Source organism: Scyliorhinus canicula, chromosome 20 (genome assembly GCF_902713615.1).
Source record: "Scyliorhinus canicula chromosome 20, sScyCan1.1, whole genome shotgun sequence".
Lineage (NCBI taxonomy): Eukaryota > Metazoa > Chordata > Chondrichthyes > Carcharhiniformes > Scyliorhinidae > Scyliorhinus > Scyliorhinus canicula.
The window spans coordinates 28,214,681-28,234,146 of NC_052165.1; the positions used below are offsets into that span (position 1 = coordinate 28,214,681).

Consider the following 19,466-nt stretch of genomic DNA (forward strand, 5'->3'; position numbering starts at 1 on the left):
ATTCACAATGTTCCAACTGTTTGCCTCAACCTCACCATGAAAGCTGCTATCGCCCCCCAAGCAGCTCTTTCCTTTGAATTAAATTTATATTTCTGCATAGTCAGCGAGCGCCTCAGGTGATAATGGCCTTTTACTATTTGAATGGGTTCTTCGAATGTTTTAGGGTCAGGGGTGTCTGGTGAAGTCAAGTTCCTTGTCAACTTATATGTTTTTGCACCACAGGCTGTTAACATTATTACGCTTTGCTTCTTCTCCTCCACTACTTCATTTGCTTTGATGAAATATCACAGGCGTTCAACATATTGAACCCAATGTTCCAAATTAGGGTTGAACTTTCAGAATAGAGTTATTATGATAACTCACTAACTGCTGAATAGGTGTACTTCCAATGACTTGTACACGTGGTCTGCTCTGCCATTCTCCGCGGTTCGTGAAAAGTGCTCCGTTCATCCTTGTTGCCAAAAGTAATAACTTGGAAGGAGTGGCAACGATCAAGTAGAGTGTGTAGAAGTATTTATTAACAATATAACTATGTACAGAGAATGATAATAATGCGACCGATGATTTTGACTCCAGTTTCTACTAGCCTGGAAAACTGGCGCCCAGCCCCAGGGTTCGCATGCTCAGGCTCGATTGGATGAACTGGTCATGTGACCCTCTAAAGGGGCACGCTACCACTGAGAAGAAGCAGAACAGATTCACCCGGATACTGAGAAAAAGCAACATCTGAGAAAACACTAATTCAAAGGAAGACAAAGAGGCTAGTTTCATCGGAACAAAGGAGAACAATGGGTGATTTGATGAGGGTGTTTAAAATTCTGAAGAAACTGAGGGCCTGATTTTAATTCTGTGTATGTTTTTTGAGTGAGTTAAAATCTCACCCTCTGGTTTCCAGTGATTTAGGAGCTCTAGGTAGAACAGGGGGACATGGATTCAAGACTGAGCTTTTGAACAGAGAGGAGGCAAATGCAGGTGAATGGAGTTAGTGATTGAACAGGCACCATTTTGTCTCTGTCCTAACTTGCAATGACAGACAGGGGTGAGACATTTGACCTGTTACCCATTTCAACTTTGGACAGAGACCATGGTGCCTGTTCAATCACTAACTCCAGGTAGTCTCACAACACTTTGTGTCAAAAAAGCGACCGGCTGCTCATGCATCTCCTGCCAACTATTGGGCATTAAAGAATGCAGTCCTAGCTATGTCACCAATGTGCCAATGTGAATTTGCTGTCACATGGACAATTTTCATCCAGCTTACTATGTCCTGTATTCCATGACCTTGCCAATTCTGATCTCTGTAACCTTCTCCAGTCCTGCAATCCTCAGAGATCTCTGTGCTGCTCCAGTTGTGGCCTGTTCTATACCCCAATTGCTCCACTACTGGTGGCCGTGCCTTCAGCTACATGGATCACAGGCTCTGAAATTCTCCCCCTTAGCTTCTCAACTTCATTCTCCAACGTTAGCTATCTTATTGGCCAAGATTTTTGGGTAACTGTCCTATAATATCTTTGTGTGATTCAGTGTCAGATTTTGTTAAATGATACTTCTGAGAAGCACCTTGATGTATTTTGCTGCATTTAGGGGTTGAAACAACTGCAATTTGCCATTTTTATTATTTATATTCACAGGGAATGCAGACCATTGAAATAAAGCTGAGTCATGTAGGGCAGCATAACCAGTTAAACACTTCATGGATTTTCTCCCAGGCAAATGTTTATACCTAATTGTTTCCTGGTGTACAGTGAATCATATCTGGCAGAGTGCTGGGCAAGAGGAAGATGCCACAAACACAACCTTTTAAAGAACATGTAAATATGTTCAACGGTAACCTCTCTTGCAGAGTTTCAATTTCCTCCCAATCAGGCTTGTGTCCCACTCCAGAGACTTGAGCACACAATCTAGGCTGATACTCTAGTTCAGTACTAAGGAAGTGTTGCAGTCTTTTGGACACAACACTAAACTGAGGGTGGAATTCTCTGTTTTTGAGACAAAGTGCAGTAGTTGACGTGTCTGTGGCAGCTTTCCTGCTGGTCAGAGTGGCGGGAGCCCGTGCGAGATTCTACGCTTGGAACTTCATTAATTATGTACAGGTGAGTTCACTTCTGACTTTCCTGGCAGCTGATTTGTCTGGTGGGTTCGAAGGTCCCGACACCATATTTAAACATTGATTCAGCATGCTCATATCACTCTCTCCAGCCCACCTGCCTTCACCAGACCGTGTCGGATATCAATAACCGAGAGGAAAAAGACTAATGGCCGCAAGAGGAAGTCTGTTCCTCGATTCAACCACCCTTTTCCTCAGCCCATCACCTGTGAAGCGCCCATGCCCCACTTTGACCTCTACCCACCGTATCTGGAGTGTTTATGTATCCCCTTCCTGTAAATGATGTGATATTCGTTTGACCTCCCTTGTTTATGAGCTTTTCATGCAGCCTTGTCGGGGTCCAGCTTCCCTCCCCTGGGTCTTCCCTCTGTCCTTCATTGTTCGACTTCTTCATCCAGCTCCTTGCCTCTCTGCCTGTCATCGCGAGCCTCTACCCTTTCTCCCACCTCCTACCACACTGCCCTCCTTGTCTTCATTAGGCCACCACCCCCACCCACGGCCTCAGTCTTGCACTGCACATCTGGTTGAACTTCTGACCCTTATTGCGCTGGCTGTATGAGTCACGCAGCACAGTGCTGCCAATGGACACTGATGTGTGGTACTGGGGGAAGGTGACCTCTGTACTCCCCAAACCCAGGAGCAAGGCTGATCCAAAACAGTGAGATAGGAGGGTTTATGGGTTCAGCAGCACAGTGCGGACCATGGAGACCCCAGCTCGGCAAGGAGCTGGAGGGCAGGAATCAGTCTGCCCCAGCAGAGTGGTAAACAACGCGTCTGGAGCAGCACAGCACCAGGAAGAAAGGCTTTGTGATACTCACCTGTTGCCAATTGATATTCGTCTTGTCCACGGCACTCTTCAGCAATCAGGGGCTGGATTCTCCGACGCCCCGCCGGGTTGGAGAATCGCCGGGGGGCGGCGTGAATCCCGCCCCCGCCGGCCGCCAAATTCTCCGGCACCGGATATTCGGCGGGAGCGGGAATCGCGCCACGCCGGTCGGCGGGCCCCCCCGGCGATCCTCCGGCCCGCGATGGGCCGAAGTCCCGCTGATGTAATGCCTCTCACGCCGGTGTGAATCAAACCACCTCCCTGACCAGCGGGACTGGTGGCACGAGCGGGATCTGGCCCCGGGGGGGGGGGGGGGGGGGTCCACGGTGGCCTGGTCCGCGATCAGGGCCCACCGATCCGCAGGTGGGCCTGAGCCATGGGGGTACTCTTTTCCTTCCATGTTGGCCATAGCCTCCGCGATGGCCGACGCAGACGTGACCCCCTCTCCTGCGAATGCGCAGGGATGACGTCAGCAGTTGCTGATGCTCCGGCGCATGTGCGGACGTCCGCCGGCCGGCGAAGTCCCTTCTGCCCCGGCTGCTGTGGCGCCAAAAGTCTTCCACGCCAGCCGGCGCGACGGGAACCACTCCGGCGCGGGCCTAGCCCCTCAAGGTGAGGGCTTGGCCCCCAAAGGCCTGGAGAAATCCGCACCTTTGGGGCGGCCCGAAGCCGAAGTGGTTCACGCCACTCCATCCCGCCGGGACCTCTCGCCCCGCCGGGTAGGGGAGAATCCAGCCCCAGGTTGTAAACCAACGTAATTTCACGCTAGTGAGACGCATGATCGGAAGATCTTTAAAAAAAAATGTATTTTATTCCAAACATGTATCAAAACAGGTTACAGCGAATAAACACCCCAGAAGACACATTTCCCAACAATCAACTTATAGTTTGTACAGATTTTTTCCCATTTTCAACACCCGCGACGAACAGCCCCTCAAACACAGTCACAAATTTTCCTCAAACCCCACTTAAGAGCCCCTTAACTCATACTTTATCTTCTCTAATCGCAGGAAGTTGTACAGGTCACCCAACCAAGCCGCAAGTGATGCCGACCACCACTGCATCAAAATTCTCCGCCGTGCAATTGGAGAAGCAAAGGCCATGACATCATCCTTCCTCCTCTTCATGAGCTCTGGCTTCTCAGAAACCCCAAATATCGCCACCAAAGGGTTCAGGTCTACCTCCTCCTTCACTATCCTGCCTAAGACCACGAACACGCCCGCCCAGAATCTTTCCAGTTTTTTGCAACCCCAAAGCATTTGCGCGTGATTCGCTGGCCTCCGCCTACATCTCTCACACTCATCTGCTAGAACGGAAGAACCCTAAAAAAACCCACTCATTCTCGCCCGAGTCATATGCACCCTGTTCACCGCCTTACACTGTATCAGGCTCATCCTTGCACAAGAGGAGGTCCTGTTTACCCTACACAGTGCCTCACTCAATACTCCCAAATTGATCTCCCCTCCCATCTCCGCTTCCCATTCAATCTTCACCACCCACTCGCCTCCCTGCTCCCCCAACCACTTGTATATATCCCCAATTCTTCCCTCCCCTTCCACATTCAGGAGCAGCAGTTGCTCCAGCAGGATGTATCCCGGCAAACTAGGGAACCCCCTCCAGACCTTTCGTGCAAAGTCCCTGACCTGCAGATACCTGAACTCACTCCCCCTCGGCAGCTCTACCCTCTCCTTCAGCTCCTCCAGACTGGCGAACACCTCCTCCAAATACAGATCCCTCACCTTGATCAGCCTCACTTCTCCCCACCTCCTGTATACACTATCCAGCCCCCTACTCAAACCTTTATTCTCGCACAGCGGCGTTAGCACTGACATTCCTTCCACCTTAAAATGCCTCCTCAACTGATTCCATATCTTCATCGTGGACTGCACCACCGGGCTCCCTGGATACTTACTCGGAGCCATTGGCAACGCCGCCGTCTAGACCCCTTACAAGATTCCTTCTCCATCTTAACCCACTTTACCTTTTCTCCTTCCCTCCACCGCCGCCACTTGTCCAAATTCGCCGCCCAATAATAATGAAGCATGTTCGGCAATGCCAACCCCCCTGCTGTCTCTGCCTCTTTAGCAGGGTCCTCCCCACCCTCGGCACCTTCCCCGCCCATAAAAAGTCAGAAAGAACGTGTCCACTCTCCAAAAAAAGGCCTTTCGTATAAAGATCGGAAGAGCTTGAAAGATAAACACGAACCTCAGCAGAATATTCATTTTCACCAGTTGGATAATCCCCGCCAACATTAAGTGCAGTATTTCCCACCTCTTCAGATCCTCCCTAGACTCCTCGACCAGCTTCGTTAAGTTCCAGTTATGGGGCCCCGTCCCTTCCATCGCTACCTGAATCCCCAAATGCCTAAACCTATCCCTCGCTACCGTAAATGGTATTCCCCCCTAAATTAGCCCGCTGTGCCAGCTCATTCACCGGGAATATCTTGCTTTTCCCTACATTCAGTTGTACCCCGAGAACCCTCCAAACCTCCCCAGGAGGCACATAATCCTTCCCATACTCTCCAATAGATGCGAAACATACAGCAAGAGGCCATCAGCAGAGAGCGACACCCGATGCTCCCTCTGTCCCCTCATAATCCCCCGCCACTCTGCAGACCCCCTGAGAGCCATTGCCAACGGCTCTATGGACAGCACAAACAGCAGCGGTGACAGCGGGCACGCCTGCCTCGTACCCTTGTGTAAGTTAAAGCTTTGTGAGCTCATACCATTTGTCCTCGCCCTTGGCGCCACATACAGCAACCGTAACCGTGCCACAAATCTCGGCCCAAACCCAAATCTTTCCAAAAATTTGCCACTCCACCCGATCAAATGCCTTCTCCGCATCCATGGACACTGCCATCTCTGATACCAGAGCCCCTGACGGATTCGTGACCACATTTAACAGCCGTCTTCTTTTACTCGTGAGCTGCCGCCCTTCACGGAACCTGTTTTATCTTCTGCAACCACCTCCGGGACACAATCCTCCATCCTCCCCGCCAACAACTTAGCCAATACTATCACATCTGTGTTCAACAGTGCTATGGGCCTATACGATCCACATTCCACCGGCTCCTTTTCCTTTTTTGGAATTAGTGTGATTACTGTCTGCGTTATCGTCTCCGGCAACTCCGCCTTTTCCAGTGCTTCATTAAACCCCCCAACAGATGTGGTGCCAGGTCCGTTGCAAATACCTTATACAATTCCGCCGTGTACCCGTCCGGCCCAGGGGCCTTCCCCGACTTCATACCCCTGATACTATCCAGCACCTCCCTCAGCCCCAGGGGCTCCTCCAACGCCTGTGTCTTTGCTTCCTCCACCTGGGGAAATTCCAGCTCGTACAGAAATGATTGGAAGTTCTGATGGGATGCCAGCAGGAATCTATTTTAATGTGTGTTCATGCAACTTAATGCCATTAACCCATCACTGGGAAAATTGCAATGTCATTTTACGCTGGTGGTTTTCCGACTTTTGGCTCCCATCATATTCCGAGGGAGAATCCCACCCTGAGTCCTTTTAAAAGAGGCAATGATGCTATTTGGAAAACTAGTAAGAGAGTTCTTCTCCTGTGTTACTGGCCAATATTTATCCCCTGACCAACGTGACTAAAGTAGTTTGTTTGGTTATCATTACTTTGCTGTTTGTGGGAACTTGCTGTGTGAAAATTGGCTGTGACTATGCTTCAAAATTACTTAACTGGCTGCCAATGCTTTGGGATTTTCTGAGGTTGTGAAAGGTGCTATATAAATGCCAGTCTTTTGCTTCCTGGATATCAGAGGTTGTTTTTCAGGAAACAACTTTTATAATGCAAATTCCCCCACACGCAAATTATAAAAAGAATCAATGAATGTCTTTGAGGGGAATATCTTGTACATCCATGGTGACTGATCCCTCTGATAAATCCTCAAATTGAACAGTGAGTAATTTCCATTGTGTTCAGCGGTGCTCTCTGGATTTTAAATGAACTGTTGGGGCCCCATCAAAATTTGAGTCAATTGATCTTCCACAATTCATATCTCTTAATATGAAGCATTGTAAAGGTGCATTGTGATGTTTGTGGAACAACATCTATTACTTACGCACTGATGAAAATGAAATTGTTTGCCTTTTTCTTGATTAAATGGCAATACAGAATGCAGCAGCCGTGCCTTCAAACCTGTTCCTCTGCTGAGTTGGATCAGAGCTGATTTGAACATTAACTCCATTTACATGTCTTTGCTCCAGTCCCTTAATTCTTCAGGTCACAAAAATCTATCAACTTCAATCTTAAAATTTTCAATTCCACAGTTTTTCTTTTCAGGAAGGGGGCAAGTGGAAGAGTTCCAAATTTCTATTGCCCTTTACGAGACGAAGCACTAATTTTAAGGCGATGCTCCATTGTTCTGGATTTCTCCATCTGAGGAGATGGAGAATAAAGAAAGCATGGTTTGCATTTATGAAATGGCAGTACCATAGCACAGTGGTTAGCACAGTTGCTTCACAGTTCCTGGGTCCCAGCTTCAATTCCCGGCTTGGGTCGCTGTCTGTGCGGAGTCTGCACGTTCTCCCCGTGTCAGCATGGGATTCCTCCGGGTGCTCCGGTTTCCTCCCACATCCAAAGATGTGCAGGTTGGTGGATTGGCCATGCTAATTTGCCCTTAGTGTCCAAAAAAATGGTTAGGTGGGGTTACAGGGATATGGTGGAGGTGAGGGGATGGGGTGGAGCTATAGGCATAGGTAGGGTGCTCTTTCCAAGGGACGGTGCAGACTCGATGGGCCGAATGGCCTCCTTCTGCACTGTAAATTCCATGAATCTATAATGCCTCATGGCCACCGGGTATCTTAAAAAGTGCTTTATAGGCAATGAAGTGTAATCATTTTAATTAGATCCTCCCTCAATATTCTACTTGGAAGTACAAAATGTTTCAGTATCCCCTCCTAGATATCTACCTATTATGATTTCTCTTCTCAAAGATGTGTGTGCCATCCTTTCCAGATCATCATGCCTTGTACTGAATGTTTTCGTTAATGGAATATACAATTAAACCTAACATCCTGGAGGGACGACGTATCAAGTAACACAAATGAAGGAGTGGGAATCAGGACGTGATAGTTTCCTGGTAGAAAACAAAGGTAATAATACATCTGGTTACAACTGGCAGTGAGCCATTGACCAAAACCTACTGGAACAGTGCATCATTAGAATGACATATCAAAATTGTTTCCTGAATGAACTTGTAAATAAAAATTAATTTACAGAGTAAGACAGATGAGATCCTCTATAAATTGCCCTCAGCAAAGCCAATAAAAATCTCTTTGTGCCATGGGTTTATGCCATTGAACTTAATGATGACAATGAATTTGATGGTTTTATGGTGTTATTATGAGTTTCCACACCTCAGTAATTCGAGGTTTGCCATATGGAATATTGGTTGGGAAGGAAAATGTGACTTTGGTTCTCTAGTTTCTAAAGTTTTCCTCCATTGAAATTTTCCTTATGGTCCGAGTTTGCTGTTCACTAAATGAATGGAGATTAATTACTATTATTAATCAACAACTTGATTCTCGGAGTATGACCCTAAATTCAGGAGACTGTTGGAAATGAGTAAAGTTCTTGGGCTGGATTCACCGGTCGGTGACACAGGAATTGAGTTTGTCAATCGGCCGGAGAATCAGTGTTCCCGACCAAATAGGGGGTGGCCCTGCTTTCGTGATGCTCCACCCCCTCCAAAGAGGCGTACGCACGGCGCGCCATGTATGGACGGCCTCAGGACATTGCCTGAGACCCAGCCCCTGATGCTCCGCCCCGACCGGCCGCGTTCCCGACGGTGTCGGTCCCGTGTGGTCGGGAACTTGTCGTCACGGCTGCCGACTCAGTCCAGCGCTGCCACAGTCGGGGGAGGGCTGATCCGCAGGCAGGGGGGTCTTTATTAGGGGCTGGGGGCACTTTGGGGGGGGAGGGTCTAGGATGCGCTAGCTGGCCAAAGGGGGGGGGGCACTATATCACGAACTGGGTCCGTGAGTGCCCTCTGCCATGTAGTATGGCGCGGCACCGTGTCTGTGTATTTCCACCGGGCACTCCGGTTTGCTCCCACAGTTTGAAGATGTGCAGTTTAGGTGGATTGGCCATGCAAAATTGCCACGTGGTATCCCCTGATGTACAGGTTTTGTGGGGTTGGGGGATACATCGGGGGAGTGGGCCTAGGTGTAATGCTCTTTTAGAGGGTTGGTGCAGACTTGATGAGCCAAACCACCTCCTTCTGCACTGTAGAAATGTTTCTATGTACGCCCAAGTTCCTTTGTGTTGCAGTTTTTCTCCATTTCTCCATTTAAATAATACTCTGTTTAGCACAGGGCTAAATCGCTGGCTTTGAAAGCAGACCAAGCAGGCCAGCAGCACGGTTCGATTCCCGTAACAGCCTCCCCAAATAGGCGCCGGAATGTGGCGACTAGGGGCTTTTCATAGTAACTTCATTTGAAGCCTACTCGTGACAATAAGCGATTTTCATTTTTCATTTCATTTCATTTCTTTTGTTCTCCCTTCCAAAATGAACAACTTCACGTTTTCCCACATTATACTCCATCTGCCAACTTTTGTGCCCACTTGCCACAGTGGATGCACAGTGACGGTGGCTACCTGCCTGGTAGCCAATTAATGCCACTGGAGGGCCTGATTGGGGATAAGGTCCTGCCACCGCAATGATCTTCCTGAGGTTGAATGTACCAGTCTGAAGTTGAAACCTGGCAGGTACCTGGAGGTGTCCTCCCTGTGTCAGTCCATAGGCCAGCATTTATTGCTCATCTCTAATTGCCCTTGAGAAGAAGGTGGTGGTGAGCTGCCTTCTTAAACTGCTGCAGTCCATGTGGTGTAGGTACATCCAGAGTGCCGTTAGGGAGTAAGTTCCAGGGTTTTGACCCAGAAAGGAATGGCGACATATATTTCCAGGTCAGGATGGTGACTTGGAGGAGAACTTGTGGGTTATGATGTTCCCATGTATCTACTGCCCTTGCCCACCTAGGAGGTAGAGATCGTGGTTTTGGAAGGTGCTGCCTATGGAGCCTTGGTGAGATGTTGCAGTTCATCACAGCTGCTATTGTTCATTGTGGTGGATGTATCCTCTAAATCTACACATAGAGCTGCAGGGATCTGAGAGTCACAGTATTCTTTAGACGGGTTTCTCTTCTCACAATGATGGCCTTCCAACTTGTGGCTCTAACAGTTGCACACAAAGACTCGATTCGGTACAAGAGAGGCTTTATTACAGTGAGATGCTATTCCTTCGGCTGCAGCTGTAGAATGGCATCTCAGGGAAACTTATAAATATTTATACTGCTCCCTGTGGGCGGAGCTAGTCAGCAGGGGCTTACCGGAAAACCTGTAATATAGGCACTGTCATACATCCCCTAATGCACACACACATATATATACAGTGGTAGATCACCACATTCACCCCCTGTAAAAAATGAGTCCGGCGGGGGTGATGTGGAACTATAATACATAAACGTGATCTATTTACAGAGGGGGGGAAAAAGGAACCAAGTGTCCATCGGGCAACCTGGTGCCCGTCACAGGTTGAGTCAGACCGACGGTCGTAAGTTCCGTTGAGAGCGACGCAGCAGTGGTGGCGACGTCTGCACAAGCGGTGTCAGCGTCGACGGCGTAGGTGCTGGCGGTGTTGGTGATGGCCAGTGGCGGGATGACTCCGGGAGCGAGCTGAAATCTTCCATGTCCTCTGGTGTGGGCAGGGGAACGAGGGATGGACCTGGTGGGGCTGAGGTCGGGGGCGCCGGGGAAAAGGAGGGTGGCGCGTGGGTAGGGAGGAGTGTGGGCATGGGATCGGCACCCGATGGAGCCAGGTCCTTGAGCGAGACTGTATCCTGGCGGTCGTCGGGGAGCTCCACGTACGCATATTGGGGGTTCGCGTGGAGCAGGCGTACCCTGTCCACCAGGGGGTCTGCCTTGTGGAGCCTGTCATGCCTATGAAGTAGGATCGGCCCTGGAGCTGCGAGCCAAGTCGGGATCAACACCCCGGATGTAGACTTCCTAGAGAAGGCAAAAACACGTCCATGGGGTGTGTTGTTAGTTGCGGTGCACAGCAGTGACCGAATGGAATGGAGCGCGTCAGGGAGGACCTGCTGACAGCGAGCGGCTGGGAGGTTCCTGGACCGTAGGGCCAGCTGGACGGCCCTCCATACCGTCCTGTTCTCCCTCTCTACCTGCCCGTTTCCCCGGGGGTTGTAGCTGGTCGTCCTGATGGAGGCGATACCTCTGCTGAGCAGGAACTGACGCATCTTATCGCTCATGAATGAGGATCCCCTGTCACTGTGGATATAGTCGGGGAAACCGAATAGAGCGAATATGGAATCAAGGGCCTTGATGAAGTTGGCAGACGTCATATCCGGGCATGGCATGGCGAAGGGGACCCTAGAGAATTCATCGACCACACTAAGGATGTAGGTGTTGCGGTCGGTGGAAGGGAGGGGCCCTTTGAAATCCACGCTGAGGCGTTCAAAGAGGCGGGACGCTTTCACCAGGCGCGCACGGTCTGGCTGGTAGAGGTGCGGCTTGCACTCTGCACAGACCTGGCAGTATCTGGCGACTGTCTGTACTTCCTCGACGAAGTAGGGCAGATTGCGGGCTTTGACCAGATGGTACGACTGAGTGACCCCCGGATGGCAAAGGCTCTCGTGCAAGGGACGGAGCTGGTTCACTTGTGCACTGGCACATGTACCTCGGGAGAGGGCGTCTGGGAGCTCGTTGAGCTTGCCGGGGCGAACCTTCCAGCCGTAATTATAGGTGGAGAGCTCAATTCTCCACCGCAACATTTTGTCGTTTTTGATCTTGCCCCGTTGCGTGTTGTCAAACATGAAGGCTACCGACCGTTGGTCAGTGAGGAGAGTGAATCTCCTGCCGGCCAGGTAATGCCTCCAGTGCCGCACCGCTTCAACGATTGCCTGGGCCTCCTTCTCAACAGAGGAATGTCGGATTTCGGAGGCATGGAGGGTGCGGGTCTGCCTGCCTGGTTTGAGTGGTGGCAAGGGCGACATCTGAAGCATCGCTCTCTACTTGGAAGGGCAGTGTCTCATCTACTGCGTGCATCCCGGCCTTGGCTATGTCTGAGCGAATACGAGCGAAGGCCTGTTGTGCCTCGGCCGTGAGTGGAAATTGTGTGGACTGGATCAGTGGGCGGGCCTTGTCCGTGTAGTATTGTGGAACCCACTGGGCGTAGTAAGAAAAGAACCCCAGGCATCGTTTGAGAGCCTTGGGGCAGTGGGGGAGGGGAAGCTCCATGAGGGGGCACATGCGGTCGGGATCGGGCCCCGTTGTGGACTACGTAGCCAAGGATGGCTAAGCGGTCTGTGCTGAACGCGCACTTCTCCTTGTTATAAGTGAGGTTGAGGAGAGATGCGGTGTGGAGAAATTTAGCAAGGTTGGCGTCATGGTCCTGCTGGTCGTGACATTGTCTAAGTACGGAAACGTGGCCCGCAGTCCGTACCGGTCAACCAATCGGTCCATTTCTCACTGAAATACCGAGACCCCGTTAGTGACGCCGAAGGGAACCATAAGAAATTGATACAGTCGACCGTCCGCCTCGAAGGCAGTGTAGGGACGGTCCGATTTACTGATGGGGAGCTGGTGGTAGGCGGATTTCAGGTCAATTGTTGAGAAGACCCGGTACTGTGCAATCTGATTGACCATATCAGATATGCGAGGGAGGGGGTACGCGTCGAGCTGCGTGTACCGGTTGATGGTCTGGCTGTAGTCCACGACCATCCTGTGTTTCTCCCCAGTTTTAACCACCACCACTTGGGCTCCCCAGGGACTGTTGCTGGCCTCGATAATACCCTCCCAAAGCAGCCGCTGGACCTCGGACCTGATGAAGGTCTTGTCCTGGGTATTGTACCGTCTGCTCCTGGTGGTGACGGGCTTGCAATCTGCAGTCAGATTGGCAAAGAGGGAGGGAGGGTCAACCTTGAGGGTCGTGAGGCCGCAAACGGTGAGTGGGGGTAGGGGTCCGCCGAATTTGAGGGTGAGGCTCTGGAGGTTACATTGGAAGTCCCAGTAAAAGTGTCGCACAGAGGTTGGGGAGAACGTACAGGCAGAAACGGTTGAAGTCAACGCCCTGTATGGTGAGTTTAACCAGACAGCAGCCCCGGATCAGGACAGAGTGGTATCCGGAGGCCAGGGAGATCCGCTGGTTGGCGGGATGGACCGCGAGGGAGCAGCGCCTTACCGTGTCTGGATGGATGAAACTGTCCGTGCTTCTGGAGTCGATGAGGCAGGAGGTCGCGTGGCCGTTGACAAGCACCATCACAGAAGCGGTGGCCAAGTTGCGAGGACGCGATTGGTCAAGCGTCATGGAGGCGAGTAGCGGGCGATCGACCAAAGAGTCCGATGAGTAGCAGTAACGACCCGGGTCCCGTGGTCCCGTTCCGAGGGGAGGACAAAATGGTGGCGTCTGGAGTACCTGCGGGGAAGAAGATGGCGATGCCCATGCAGCGCATGTTGCGGGGGCGGGGCAAGATGGCAGCGACCATGCAGCGCATGTTGCGGGGGTGGGACAAGATGGCAGCGACCATGGAACGCACGTGGAGTCAGAGGATGAAGATGGTGGCACCCAGGGCGCGCACATGGCGAGGGTGGCGAAAGATGGCGGTGCAACTGCGCGAGACTGACACACCGCTGCAAAGTGGCCTTTCTTGCCACAAGATTTGCAGTTCACGGTGTGGGCCGGGCAGCGTTGGCGGGGGTGCTTCTGCTGACCGCAGAAGTAGCAGCGGGGACCCCCAGGGTGCATGGTGTGGCGAGCAGCGCAGGCATACTGCGCGGGAGCGGCCCCAGTCGGGCGTGACGGTTGCGGGGTCCACAAGGGGTAAGATGGGTGGGCCGCGCGACTGGCGGGGTAGGATTGCACATTACGGGAAGCGGCCGTCATTGAGAGTGCTAAGGTCTTTGTTGCCGCAAGATCGAGTGCGGCCCCTTCCAGCAGTCATTGCCGGATGGGGTCCGATGCAATACCCGCTACAAATGCATCCCGCATGAGTAGATTCGAATATTCCATGGCCGAGACGGCCTGGCAGTTGCAGTCCCGTACTAGGGGGATTAGGGCCCGCCAGAAATCCTCAATCGACTCACCCGGTTGCTGAACGCGAGTGGAGAGTACATGTCTCGCAAACATAGTGTTCATCGACTGAGCGTAATTCTCTTTGAGCAGTTCCATGGCCCGGGCGTAGTTGGGCGCATCCTGAATCAGCGGGAACACGCTGGAGCTCAATCTTGAGTAGTGGAGTTGTACCTTCTGAGCCTCCAATGGTGCAGGGTCCGCTGTGGTGATGTAGGCCTCGAAAACAGCCAGCCAGTGGTTAAAGTATTTCCTGGCGTGTGGCGACTGCAGATCCAGCTGCAGGCGATCAGGCTTAATTCTGATGTCCACGATGTTGAAAAATCTCACTGTAATAAATTGTGGCGCTAACAATTGCACACAAAGACTCGATTCGGTACAAGAGAGGCTTTATTACAGTGAGATGCTATTCCTTCGGCTGCAGCTGTAGAATGGCATCTCAGGGAAACTTATGAATATTTATACTGCTCCCTGTGGGCGGAGCTAGCCGGCAGGGGCTTACCGGAAAACCTGTAATACAGGTACTGTCATACATCCACTAATGCAAGCACATGCATATATACAGTGGTAGATAACCACACAACTATTTAGATATTTGAATTTCTACTCAGCCTCAGATGGTATCTCCATCTTGAGGCACTGCTGCTATCTTTTACAAGTTTCACTGGCACCCACCTCTCCCAGTGGAGCTGCTAGCCATCTACTTCTGATTGAGCGACTTGCCTTGGAAATCAGTTTGACATCTCTAATCGGACTGCAAATATGATGGCGGGCTCTGTGGTGTTCTTTAAGGTTCTAATCCAAGGATAGTTGGCGCAGTGGTCACAAAGACCACAACTAGCTTTTAGATTGAAAGCTAAAGATTTATTTAAACTATTTAGTTGGATTCGACACTTACTCCTATATATTAAACAGATGATAATAAACATACAATCTAAACTCATCTACTACTAATCTCTACACTATTACAATAACTATGATCTGCTCGCACTCACACTATCTTTCCTACAGTCTGTCTTCTGGCCTTCTCCTTAACCTCTCACCCAGAAGGCTTAGCATCGATGCCTTATATAGTTCGGCATCTAGCTTCCTCCAGTGGTTGATTTGGACATAACATTAACTCTTACAGTTCTGTACATTCATCATAATGACACAGGCTCTAAATTAGCTGACGTCAGGAAAACCATGCAGGCAGGCAGGCAGAGAAGACCCATTGTGGTCAGTACCACAAAATCATTGTGATGCCTGAGAAGCTTCTAAGACCAACAGATTCTGTCTTCTCTGTGGGAAGCTGTGCAATGTACTATCCCTAACTTTTTTTTTTTTAATTTAGAGTACCGAATTCATTTTTTCCAATTAAGGGGCAATTTAGCTTGGCCAATCCACCTAACCTAGCCTGCCCATCTTTGGGTTGTGGGGGTGAAATCCACGCAAACACAGGAAGAATAGGCAAACTCCACACAGACAGTGACCCAGCGCCGGGATTCAAACCTGGGACCTCAGCACTATGAGGCAACAGGGCTAACCCACTGCGCCACCGTGCTGCCCATTGTATCCCTAACTTGAGATCAATTAGGGATGGGGAATAAATGCTGGCCTAGCCAGTGAGGCCTACATCCCACAAGTGAATTTAATAAAAACACAGCTTTCATTCCTTAAATTCCATTGTTGGGAGCAAAGAATCATATTAATAATTACCACTTAACAGCACAATAGAACTGAGACCTAAACAGAAAGTTTTGGAAACACTCAGCATGCTCTGAAGAAAAAGCATACATGTCGAAATTTCTGGTATTTCTTTCATCAGAATTGTTGACTTTGCAGATGAATGATTTGCAGGAATAGTGGGAGTAATAAAATCAGGGTGGGGGGAAGAAAAAGATCAGTTCACGAGGAAATAAATAAGTTGTAAAGTGATTAGTTGAGGAGATGATTAACTGACTAGAAGTGAAAATAGTGTAAGCCAAAAAGAGGCATGAGAAGAATTTGTGAAATAAAAGACATTTTCCAGAGACAAGACTATAAAAATGTATTGCCAATAAAGGCTTTGCAGGTCGGATAGCTGGGGTTCAAGATAGGATATGGTGGATAAACTGTACAAAGTGTCATGTCCTTTCATTTGATATTTATTACTTGTTCAGCTATAAGTACAGCGAGTTTGAGCTCAGAATTCTGAATTCAGCGCAACATAGAGCACACAAACAGGCCATTTTTATCTTAGGCGGGCAGCACGGTGGCCTAGTGGTTAGCACAACCGCCTCACGGCGCTGAGGTCCCAGGTTCGATCCCGGCTCTGGGTCACTGTCCGCGTGGAGTTTGCACATTCTCCCCGTGTCTGCATGGGTTTTGCCCCCACAACCCAAAAATGTGCAGAGTAGGTGGATTGGCCACACTAAATTGCCCCTTAATTGGAAAAAATAATTGGGTAATCTAAATTTAAAAAAAATTTTTTTTTTTTTTTCTTAGGCTATGGGACAGGCTTGAAGAAAGGACAAAATGGCTTCCTATGCCCCCATCTCACCATCCGCACAAGCACCTAGATTGCAGGCCGCTGGAGCAGTCTAAATGTCCTATTTTCCAAGACTCTGTAGAAATCATGGGCTAGATTTTACTTTCATTCTGTAAGATATTGAGAACTCTACCCAATTGGTTAAATAAATGTTCAGAAATAGAGATAGTTTAAATAATCTACATCTGTATTTATGGGTATTAGAAATAAAGTATAAGTTTAAGTTTAATTTGTGTTTCTGCATTTGTGTGGTAACAAAGAGCTAAAACTTTAGTTTAGCTTTATGTTAAACAAAGGTGCCTATAATTTAGTTTCATTTTAAACTTTGCCTGCATTGTAACTGAGATTTCATTTTTTTTTAAACTTAGAGTACCCAATTATTGTTTCCAATTAAGGGGCAATTTAGCGTGGCCAATCCACCTAGCCTGCACATCTTTGGGTAGTGGGGGTGAAACCCACGCAGACATGGGGAGAATGTACAAATTCCACACAGACAGTGACCCAGGGCCGGGATTCGAACCCAGGGGCGAAATTCTCCGACCCCCCGCAGGGTCGGAGAATCGCCCAGGGCCGGCATAAATCCTGCCCCTGCCGTGGCCGGAATTCTCCGCCACCCGGAAATTGGCGGGGGCGGGAATCACGGCCCACCGATCAGCGTGCCCCCCTCAGCGATTCTCCGGCCCGCGATGGGCCGAAGTCCCGCCACTGAGAGGCCAATCCCGCCAACGTGGTTTCAACCACCTCTGGTGGCGGCGGGATTAGTGGCGGCAGCAGGCCCCCGGGGTCCTAGGGGGGGGGTGCGGGGCGATCGGACCCCGGGGGGTGCCCCCACGGTGGCCTGGCCTGCAATTGGGGCCCACCGATCGGCGGGAGGGCCAGTGCCGTGGGGGCACTCTGTTTCTTACGCTGTCGCCACGGCCTCCACCATGGCGGAGGCGGAAGAGAACCCCCCCTACCGCGCATGCGCCGGCGGTGACGTCAGCGGCTGTTGACGCACTGGCCCATGCGCAAACCGGCGCTCCCGCCGATCGGTCAGCCCCGACGCTGGGCGGTGGCGGAAAAGACCGTTGGCACCGGTTTTGCCGCCAGTCGGCGTGGCGCCAACCACTCCGGCACGGGCCTAGCCCCTAAAGGTGCGGAGAATTCTGCACCTTTTGGGAGGCCCGAGGCCGGAGTGGTTGGCGCCACTCTGCTACGCCGGGACTCCCCGCCCCGCCGGGTAGGGGAGAATCCCTCCCAGATCCTCAGTGCTGTAGGCAGCAATGCTAGCCACTGTGCCGCTGTGCTGCCCTGTAACTGAGATTTCATGAAGTAAAAGCAAATTCAGGGTTAAAAAAATTACTCTGTTGCTTAGCAACCAGAGGCTCACACTGAGAAGCAGAAGCAGTTGAGTTCAGTTGAAACCAGGTAACCAAGAAGCACAAAGCTATCCACAGAAAATGCCAGTACATGCAGGACAATACAGGGAGACAGAAAGCAAGTCCTATAAGCTAAAAATGAGAAAGTTCCAGAAACAAGGAAAAGGGGAAGAGGAAAGCTCTGGGAAGATGGTTAGGTCAGGTGGCTGGACAGCTGGTTCATGATGTGGAGTAATACCAACAGCATGGGTTCAATTCTTGTACTGGTTGAGGTTATTCATGAAGGCCCTGGCTTTCTCAACCTTGCCCCTCACCTGAGATGTGGTGGCCCTCAGATCAAATCACCCCAGTCAGCTCTCAAGGGGAAGATCAGCATCTGGGATTGTGGCAACATTTACATTATAAATTCAAAATAAGAGACTGAAGGTGGAAAGGGAGATGAAGAAACACTATTTATGAAGGGTGGTGGGAGTGTGGAATTTGTTGTCCAAGTTGGTGGTGGGGGCAGAGACCCTAATCTCTTTTAAAAGGTACCTGGATCTGCACCTTAAGCGCTCTAAAGTACAGGGCTATGGGCCGGGTGCAGAAAGGTGGGATTAGAAAGGACACCTGGGTGTCCTAGAGCTGCCATGGACAAGATGGGCCGAATGGCCTCCTTATGTGCCTAAACCTTTCTGTGATTCCATTCTGCGATTTTATTGGTTTACATGGACTGTGTATTTACTTAGAGTAAGAGATAGATTTCAGAATGTGTTACCCTTACAATATCTGTAAAAATAAAGCTGGGGTTAAGGAGTAATGTATTATAGTTAATCTTTTCTTCTTTAATACGTAGCACAGTGGTTACCACTATTGATTCACAGCACCTGGGATCCAGGTTCATTTCGCGGCTTGGAACACTGTGCGGAGTCTGCACGTTCTCCCCATGTCTGCGTGGGTTTCCTCCTGGTGCTCCGGTTTCCTCCCACAGTCCAAAGATGTGTGGGTTAGGGGGATTGGTCATGATAAATTGCCCTTAGGGGAATAAAGAAACGGCGGAGGAACTAAATTTGTACTTTGTTTCTATCATCACAAAGAACACATGAACAATGTAGCAGAAGTTCTGAGAAACATCAGTTTTGGTGGGACATTGAAGGAAATTAGTATTAGTAGAGTAATGGTTTTGGGGAAATTAATGGGATTGAAGGCAGATAAATCTCCAGGGCCTGATAATCTCCATATCAGAGTACCTAAGGAAGTGGCCCCAGAAATAGTAGATCCATTGATGTTCATTTCCAAAATTTTTTGGACTCTGGAATAGTTCCTACAGGTTGGAGTGCAGCTAATATAACACTGCTATTCAAAAAAGGTAGCCATGATGTGGAGATGCCGGCATTGGGCTGGGGTGAGCACAGTAAGCAGTCTTACAACACCAGGTTAAAGTCCAACATGTTTGTTTCAAACACTAGCTTTCGGAGTACTGCTCCTTCCTAAGGTGAATGAAGAGGTATGTTCCAGAAACATATATATAGACAATTTCAAAGATGCCAGGCAATGCTTAGAATGCAAGCATTTGCAGGTCATTGAAT

The 19,466-nt window shown here is 49.9% G+C and overlaps 1 long non-coding RNA gene across 1 annotated transcript in view; it reads left to right on the plus strand.

Annotated features, from left to right (window-relative positions):
* The first annotated feature begins 1,870 nt into the window (after window positions 1-1,870).
* LOC119954637 overlaps window positions 1,871-19,466 on the plus strand; it is an 85,023-nt gene continuing 67,427 nt past the window's right edge. The window contains exons 1-2 of the long non-coding RNA XR_005458284.1: window positions 1,871-2,093; window positions 7,905-8,041. This is a non-coding gene — a long non-coding RNA (uncharacterized LOC119954637). The remainder of the gene's footprint in view (window positions 2,094-7,904; window positions 8,042-19,466) is intronic.